Source organism: Sturnus vulgaris, chromosome 5, assembly GCF_052056855.1.
Source record: "Sturnus vulgaris isolate bStuVul1 chromosome 5, bStuVul1.hap1, whole genome shotgun sequence".
NCBI lineage: Eukaryota > Metazoa > Chordata > Aves > Passeriformes > Sturnidae > Sturnus > Sturnus vulgaris.
Window position 1 is genome coordinate 56,512,985 of NC_142247.1, and position 9,815 is coordinate 56,522,799.

Consider the following 9,815-nt stretch of genomic DNA (forward strand, 5'->3'; position numbering starts at 1 on the left):
CCTGACTAGACATCTGACAAATTAAGAGCACCATAACAGTAAACACTGGGCTTGGAGCACTCTGGCACTGGGACTATCATCTCTAGACTTGTGGGTTTCCACTGGTGTCTGCTAAAGCCTGAAAAAAGTTCTGGTTAAATCAGCTCTATGTACTTGTTTACCATGAACAGATTTTTTTTTTTTTTGGTACTCTGTTAAAAGACTTTGCAGACTTATGGACTGCTCTAAAGACACCTAAACATGCAAGTCGAAGTGAGAATAATGCCCTGTGATGGACTAGCTATCATTATCCATAATGGGTTGAAGTCTAATTGAAGACAACAGTGTGAAATGTTAGCAGGGCAGTACGAATATCTATGCCAGGATTAATAATAAACAAATTCAGGAACAACGTTATTTTCTTCATCATTTTTAAACAAGCCTTTCAAAGCAGCAATTGTCAGTATAAGCCAGGCAAATATGTGTACAGTTCTCTAACTCTTTTCCAAAACTAGGATAAATGTACACATAAATATAACCAACAAGTGAAAGTGAGCATGGATCTCATTTACCTTAAAATTAATTTTTCCTTCTATATGCCAAATGCTACAAATGGACATCTTATAAAAACGTACTAACTCAAGCCAGTGGATTTTAGTTGTCACCTACCTACAGTTATTGAGTAAACTGCTGCAAGAACAACTCCTATCAGTTAGAATTTCCTACTTAATAAAATAACTTTTTTCAGCTCAGTGAGTAAAAGATTTTTATCACCAGCACCTGTTTCTGCACCATTTTACTTTTTCATGACCATGAAGTGGTGGAAATGTTTGGCTCAATAACTATGGCTAACAAGTTACCCTACATTTTTCATTTAAAAACCCTTTTCTTAGTAAATTAGACACTGGAATGAACATAACCCTGTGAATGCAATACAAACACAGTTACTGTAGTATATTTTCAATTAATTTCTTCCCTTCTGCCAAATGTAGTATACAGCAACCACATCATAGGGTTGCTATGCCACAGTGATGAACAGATCCAATGTATCATATTTTTTCTTTTTTTTTTTTTTCTATTTTAGTTTGTTTCAAGCCTTATATGCCTCAAGATTCAATGAAAGCTTAGAATTCTTCTCATTTCTTCATCAAGAATGCTGCACTTAGCTAGATAACAACAGAAATAGATGACAGTGGATTTCTATTAAAACAAAATATTCCTTTTCCAATTTTTGTTTTAAGTAGAAGAATCTAAGCCCTTAGTATTTCCATGGAATCTGAATGCACCTCACAGAGTTCATCTTTCTTTCATTTCATGAGTTGAAAGTGAATGCTGGGAGAGTAAAGTTGCAGCACAATATTAGAGACTGCTGCCAGACTTCCAAAAGTGACCTATCCCCTAAATGAGAATACTTCACTCTTAGTCACAAGATCCTCCCAGTACATAAGTTACCTAAATGGAGTAGCAGTGCATATAATGGTCATTGTAAGCAATAATTTAAGTAAGTTATTAATATTACTTAAGTAAGTTATTCTCCACCTGAATATGAGGAAGAACTGCCTTACTGTTCGAATGACTACACACTGGAACAGACTGCCCACAGAGGTTGTGGAATCTAACTCAGTGGAGATATTCAAGAACAGCCTGGACACAATCCTGTGCCATGTGCTTTGGGATGACCCTGGTTGAGCAGGGAGGTTGGACAAGATGACACACTAAAGTGGTCCCTTCCAACCTTACCCATTCTGTGACTCTGATTCTGTGATTCTGTGGAGTGTACTGTCAGACATGTCTGTCAGCCTTATACAAAGGCAGGCTGCCATTCAATGTAACTACTTGCCAAGTGATTGCAGGTTTCTACAAATTTAGTCCCATATAAGCAACAAGAGACAATGTTAATTGCTTATACCATCATTTACTGGTGTTATGGCTCTGTTCTCTCCCACGCCTCAGCAGGAGCAGGCAGCCCATCTCACAGGTAATCTGCCTGCTTGCCACCTGACATGCAGTGTTACTGTACTTAATACTTTTGCAGGGCTCAGAGATATACCTTTACCTTCGTATTACCACGGCCTTTTCCAGTGATTATTTATTTTCTACAAGTATTTGGCAGAAAGGGGAAGGTGTCAGTACACCTGTGCTTTAGTTCCACTTCCCTAAATACTCCAGCTTAAATTATGTTTGTTTATATGTTCTGTACCTCCAGTGTGGCTTCCTTCAGAAGGACAACTTAATGACAAGGATGCTGCAACTTCATTTTAAATACCAGCAATCTTCCTATATCCAAGGTCTGACTAATGTAGGGGAGCTATTAAGTAATTATACTAAATGTTAGACTTGAGTGCCCTTTCTACCATATATGTGGGTGAGGATTCTTCACCATTGACATTTGATGAGACAACAGATTTTGCCTCTGAAAAGTAAGGAAAAGGGAAAAAAGCCACTGTTGCTAGAGAAATGGTTTCAGTGGCTTTCAAATTTTATTTTCAGGAAGCACCCAGAATAAGATGAGACAGAAAGACAGAAGTAGTTTAAGATATCTCTATTGCCAATTCACCTGGGAGCATCCAAACACCAAAGCTGTTCCCAGATTACCGTATTACTGTTTCTGCAGTCTGTTTCTGCAGTTTCTGTGTGTCTGGAGACATGACCAGTGACTTCTCTCTGATAAACACTTCGACACTCTTCTCTAGAAAGCTGTGTTAGGGCTGCAGTGGTCTGTGCAACACATGAAATGAGAGAGCAGTGGATTAGCAGTGGTGCATAAAACCCAGGCAGAGCAAATTACATACACATGGAACAGGGCTTAAAGTCAGCTGTGGTCTAATGCATGCACACAGGCTAACAGCAGAGCTCCTAAGGACCTCTCTTTCCATAATTGTGACAGCATTGTGACTCTATGTTAAGCTATGTTGTTGATTTAAACAGTTATAGACGTTAGTATAATGCATTTGTAAATGTATGCACACACAAAATGTATTTAAGTAGTAGGAGGAAATTCTGTGCAAATTGACTGGTCATTGTGAAACTGGGCCCTGCCCTGAGAGGTGCACAGGACAGACCCACACCCAGGACAATGCCTCTGAGAGGGAACAGTTTCCCTCCTTTCAGCAGCAAAGGGTAACCAGTTTCAGGTCTTATCTCGGGGTGCTCAGCACTCAAGAGGACACCCTGTTAGAGTGACAAGGCATGAGACAGACCCAGCTGCACCCGCACTCTCAGCTCTATCTTCACCTGATGCCCTCTGAGCTACCACACACAAACTCTCCTGGTCTGAACTGCTTTCAGGCATTCTGCCACTTGCTTCTGCAGGCCTGACCCCAGTGATCCTTGCTCCAAATCACATGTTGGTCACTGCAATCATCTGAGTTAGAAAAAAAAAAGCCAGAGTACAAACTGGAATGAATTCAAGCCTCATGTGACTATGTCCTGTTCATTGTATGCTTCATTGACTTTAGCACAGACACACTGTACTTGCCACAGATATTTTGTAAATACCATCAGCAGCATAATTTAAGAATGTTCATATGAGGGTGGAAGAATTTTTCTTAGTGGATAGTACTTTTAATTGTCTAGTTTTTGGAAGCTAAAAAGCTTAACCCATACTTTCCTGAGAACAGAGTGAGTCCCTTTAAAAACAATACATGCAAGAAATTAAGGCTACATAGTAACAAAAAGCAAGAACTGCATGTTTTGTTACTGTAAACATAATTTTAATGTGCAATTACCTATAAATTAACAGATAGAAGTAAATACTTCCACTTTCTTATAGAAAGGATACTTTAAGTCATTGAGGAGAAATACACCAATTTTTGGGTTTTGTTCTTCATGATGGCTTTTTTCCTCATAATTTTTTTTCTAAAAATCCATCTGAATAAACATAGGCCTTTCATTCCCTTACCTACACTGGAAAACACAAAGAGTTAGGAAGGAAAAGAGTTTTATTGCATGACAAACAAACAAAGAACAGTAAAATATGGTCACTCCTGGCAATGTAAACACTACCAGCAAAGTACTGGTACATTGATCCAAAGTCCTTTCTGGTTTATACTGTTGTTAATGTAGTTATTCCGGGTTTACACTAGTGTACCAAGGAGCAGAATTTGTTCCACTCAAAGATCAGTTTTATCTTTGGATCAGCTGCTCTCCTTTCTGAATATCAGGCACTGTATTTTCACAGGCTGGCATTTGAATGTTTAATAATTTCTGTGTCGCATGAGAGAGAAATGAGTAAATATGTTAACTCACTGCTCAGTCAGGAGGGCTCATCAGTCACTCTGATTAGACTCCACAGCACCTGGAATATAAGAAAGAGGATAGGGCTCATCCAGCATCAGTAGCCATCAGAAAATCATGCATCTGCTCTAAGTAACTGCAATACAACCAGAAGTGAGTGACAGGGATCTTGAGCAGGGAAAGAAGTTATATCTCCCTTAAAATCTTAGAAAGGTGTGAGTTTCCCTTTGGATTAACTTTTTTTTTTTTATTTTATTTTCTTCACTGAGAATAATTAGAGTTTGTGACAAGGTCTCCTTTGGAAATGGCTATGCTTAGCAGACCCAAGTCCCACATGCAAATGCTACTGCCTGAGTGCTTAAGGATATCAAATCCTTAAACACTAGGCTTCAAATTCTGTGCCACTGGAAGCAAATGGATTGACTCACTGAAATTAACAAAAAAGGGGAAAATGGGAATGGAAAATTACCAGGACAAAATACCTTGGAGTATAAATGAGTTGCTTGTAAATATAGCAATTCTTTGCTCACATATACAAAGTGAACTGACTGCCAAATCTATGGTCAGGAAGGCATTCTTCCCCAACTCCCCAAACATGCTGTATGAGATCTAAATATTTTTGTTGTCTTTCTTGGGCACTCTGAGTCAGGCATCATTTGCTCCATGAAGGGAGCATGTCCCCACAGCGAGTATCATGTGACTCTAGCAAGAGTGCAGACTTGTGAGCATTTCTTCCACCACATCTCTTAATGTTTATGATTAGATCTCAGCTTGAAGGTGATGAAACAAATAGAAAATAGAAAATAAAAAAGGCTACTTTTTAAAAACATGTTTTACAAGCTATCCTTAAGCAGGCACTTTGCTTCCACAAAGAGCAGAGTAAAGGCATGAGGAAGTTTCTTTGGTTCATAAATTTAATTGAGCCATAGTTATGCCAATTTTTCTGACTAATTGGGAATGATGAGATGCTGGCAAGCCCTTTAAACACTGCACTCCCACACATGTAACTCTTCACAGACCAAAGGCACCCAATAATACATACAGATATTTACACATTTCACTTTTTATTTAGGCACATGAGAAAAGACAACTGCAGGTTTGTTGAAGTTGCCCACAAGAACTATCCACAACAAGAGTGTAATGAGGAAGACAAAAAAAGATAAAGGGAGAGAGAAATATAGTGAGAAATTACTTTCTTCATTTGCCATTTCAGAAATAAATCAAAAAGAGAGAAACATTTTTCGAAATTTCTCTTCTGGTTAGCTTGCATCTGGCTCACAGGTTATAGTTAACCATTCTATTGATAAAACTATCAATTAACAACGTTTTCTTATCTGACTTTCTATCACCATAGATATTGCAAATCTCTCAAAGCAAGCAAAAAATTAACATCACGTTTCCATCACACATTTTCAAGTTTTGAGTTGGGTTAAGGCTAATCCACGTGTCTTCATAGCTGACAGAAAATTCCAGCTTAACTTGTTATTTATCAGATTTTTCTGGATGTAGGTAAAAACAACTGTCCTGTTTTTAGGATAGGAAAGACAGAAACAAAGTAGTACCATAGCCATCAAAATCTGTTTACTGGAGGGTCTGCCTTGTCAAGATTGTAGTTGTCTCTCCATGACAAGTCTAAACCTGCTATGGTTTGTAGCTCAGACAATAGAATTGCTCTCAGACATTTTCTTGTAAGATTTTTATTACCACTTCTATCTCAAGAAATTAAGAGCTGTTTTGGAACCCTATGGTCAGGTCCAGTTCCCAGTTAATGCAAGGCACCTTACATTCATGAAAATGAATGAAGCTAACTCTCTGAACACAATTAAACATTTGACCCCTAAAGAGCACAGCTGAAGAGCCAAACTAAATCACTTGTAAATGAGCTAAAACAGATGTTCACATACAGTTCTGCAAAAAGCTGTCAAGAGCTGCCCAGAGCCTCCCTTAAAGTGGCATATGGCAGGATAGGATAGGATAGGATAGGATAGGATAGGATAGGATAGGATAGGATAGGATAGGATAGGATAGGATAGGATAGGATAGGATAGGATAGGATAGGATAGGAAGTGCTGAATTACAGCATCTCCTTTGAAGAGATGTTTTGTGCTCGCTGACTGACTCCTAAGTGAGAAGACATTTACCACATACCTTCACATAATGTGACTGATAGATACTTCCCAGTGTCTCCTTTAAAATTCTAGTGTTCAATATCAATAGGAAGGTATCTAAAACTTGGTGGTTTTTGATAGTTTTAAATATTTTATTTTCTTTCCTTTATATTACTTCACTTTTAATAGATATTATGTGATTAACTTCTGTTTTGCAAGACTTTAACAACGACTTCTGGATAAATTATGGAGTGTGTACAATGGTTTGAAGTTCACTCTTTCATAGAATAAGTTTAGAGGAGGGATATGGGATTTGAGATGCACTGTTAATTTATGGCTGAATTCCCCATTAATCAAATATTAACTCAAATGATTTCACTATGTAGTAACTAGAAATTTTCTCAAAATAATGATGTAAAACTCTACCCATCAATTGATGAGGGTTAAACAAGTAAAATGAAATGAAAATCAAAACACTTTGAAGCCTCACAACACGCAAACACAGCACAAGTGGGACACTAATATTTTACTACTACAGTTTTTCACTGCCTCATCATTCTCCTTTGCAACTCTCACCTTTCATTTGCTGTGTTAAGGCTGTGAACTGTCTAGCGTGGGATCTGGGTCTTTGTTCTGTTCTTTGCAGGGAGATCATATCAATAAATTGTAGGGTAGAATTTCACACTGTTCCCACTGCTGTCAATGGGCATTTTGCACTGAACTCCTCGTGAGAAGAGTATGAGTCATATAGAACATTTCTGAAAAATTCCAACCCTCTATACATGAGGAGTAATAAGTCCAGTTTACACTGTTCCTTTCCCCTGTCCAGTTCACTTTAATTGCTTTCAGCAGAGGAAGAAACAAACTTTCACAACCTAGTTTGCAGTTGACATTAGGTTTCTCATTTTTAGGCAACAGTGCTTTTGCAAACTATTCCTGTTACTCAAGTTTGTTAAGCTGATTCTACACTATTATTCATTCTTGTGCTCATCTGAGAAGACTCTGAGGTCTGATGATTTCAGCAAGTCTTAGAAGTAAAAGGTCAACGTTCCAGTACAGGAGAGGAGTTGATTCAATGAAAAACCATGACTAAACCATCTTACCCTCCTGTGTCACAGCCAGCTCCACTGAGTCTGGGGAGAAATGTTATGAAGCATGACTTTGGATTAAACTACATGATTCAAACACAGTGGTTGAGATTTCCAAAGCTAATGAGGGAAATCCCCTCAATGAGTTTGAAAACCTCAAACACTTTTAAAATATCTATTTACATTTTATATCTAGAAAGTATAGAGTACTCTGTGGATCATTCATTGCATGCAGTGTTCATTACAAGTGCAGGAATTTGGTGTTCACTATAAAATACTTGTTGCATATACTGCCTTGTCCTTTCATAGTGTCCTTGCAAAAATGTCATTGTCAATGTGTTTTAATCATTATTAGATACCAGCATGTGAAAGCACAGTTAAACAGAACTTGAATCTTTAAAGGTGACCTTCAAGTGTTTTTGCATATGTTGTGTTGGAGTGGGTGAATCAGGGATATCTTCACTTTCAGCTCATTTCAACTTTCCCCAGTTGTTCTGCAATTATTTACCAGGAGGACAAGTGGGAATGCTGATTCTACGCCAGAAGCTGTACTTTGTACACCTGTTTATTCATAAAATATTGCTTTTCAGGCAGACAAAATATAAAAGTATTGGCTGGAGCTGAAAATCCCTGCAAAACTACACTCTTCCCTTCATATTCAAATTCAAGGCAGGCAAAGCTTGTGAATTATGGAGACTGTCCAAGGGCATAACTCTGCTTACAATGGAGGGAGCATGAATCAGCAAAGGACAGGCACCCACTTATGTTTGAGAGTGATTTACACAAGCCCATAAATCGTCCAAACAAGGAAAGCTAGAAGTGGAAGTCAGGAATGCCACATGTGACACGACACATGGAGCACTACTTAAAGAGTATCTTACAGAATGACTCCAGGAAGAATCAGCACAGCTATCCAGAATAGGAAACTGAGTCAATTAGGGCCACTGAACCCATGCTTACAAACACTGCAAATTACTCACCATCACACCACAATGATTATGGAGTTTCTGAAGTAGGTTATTAGCAAGGTTTTCTGACTTAATCCTTCATTTACAAAGTAATGTGTTTGCCTGTTGTGAGCTCAGCCTCACAGTCTTGGGGCAGCAATTAACGCTGCCTCTTCCTGAAACACTCAGTGGAGGTCAAAGCCCGGGGGGAGACTTCCAAAAATGATTCCCTCTGCCTGGACACTGCTGCCACCCACAGTTGAAGAGACAACTGATTATAAACCCTTTTTTTCAGCAGCTTTCAGAGCTCTTCCAAGTCTTGATCATTTTTCTGAGCACATTAATTGCTTCTCCCAGCAGAATTTCTTGGCAGTCAGGTTTTCACACAGGCAATGGGCACACAAGAGTAATCTTCCTAACCCTGATGCTGACTGTAGAGTGCAAGTCCATTTTAGCATCTCAGTGCAAATTATATCTACAGAGCCAACTGATATACAGCCTATGAAAATTCCTTGCTTAAATTGTCATCATATCAATCCCATTTTATTGGAGCAAAGTTAAACCTGAAAATGATCTATTGCAGAACAGATCTGCAAGTACAAATAGATCATCTTACTGTTGTTTGTTATTTGTCACTGCATTTTGGTTTCTGTTTTACTTCTCTGAAGTGGTGGAGAAAATGATCTGAAGATGACATGAATCTGTGAAACATCTTAGTAACTGTCACCTTTGCAATATTTCTTCTGTGTTGCCTCAACCTTAATATTGGTGTTATTATTATTGCTTTTAAAAGGTTTTTAATATTAATCCATTCAGAGATATTTTAGTTTTAAGCATTACAGAAATGTACAAAAAAATATAAAATTTCTTTAAAATGAAGAATTGTAAATGTTGAGCATTGTAGTCCATTACCTTAGCAGTAAGGCTTTTCAGATTTCTTGCCTTCTATATATTCAGTCTTCAATCCTATAAAATCTTTGTGTAATGTCTAATTATTTTACCTGTCCCTCAGCTTTCTTGGCTGAAAACATACATCATGATGTGCTTTGTGAATTTCAACTAGATTAAGCATTGAAACAGATTCTTGCTCTAAAGAGCATAAATTCACTATCTGCATACTAAGAGTCTGACCTTATGAGGGTTTTTTTAACTGGGTTATTTTAAATTTTTATAAACAACCAAAATACGTGAGATACTGAATCTACTGTTGCAGGACACTCAGCATCATTTAAAATAATTTTGCATTAATCATTGACTGTTCTGCCAGAGGTAAACAAAAACTTACTACCCTTCATAATTTACCCTATATCATACTTGGCACAAAAAAAAATGGAGATTGGGCTGGATGTAAAACCATTATCCACCTTCCTCCTGGAAATTATCAATAAGACTATTTTCCTTATATGGTAAAAAAAGTCTGCAAAACTGCTAAGTGGAAAAGAGATTGTGGCCTATTC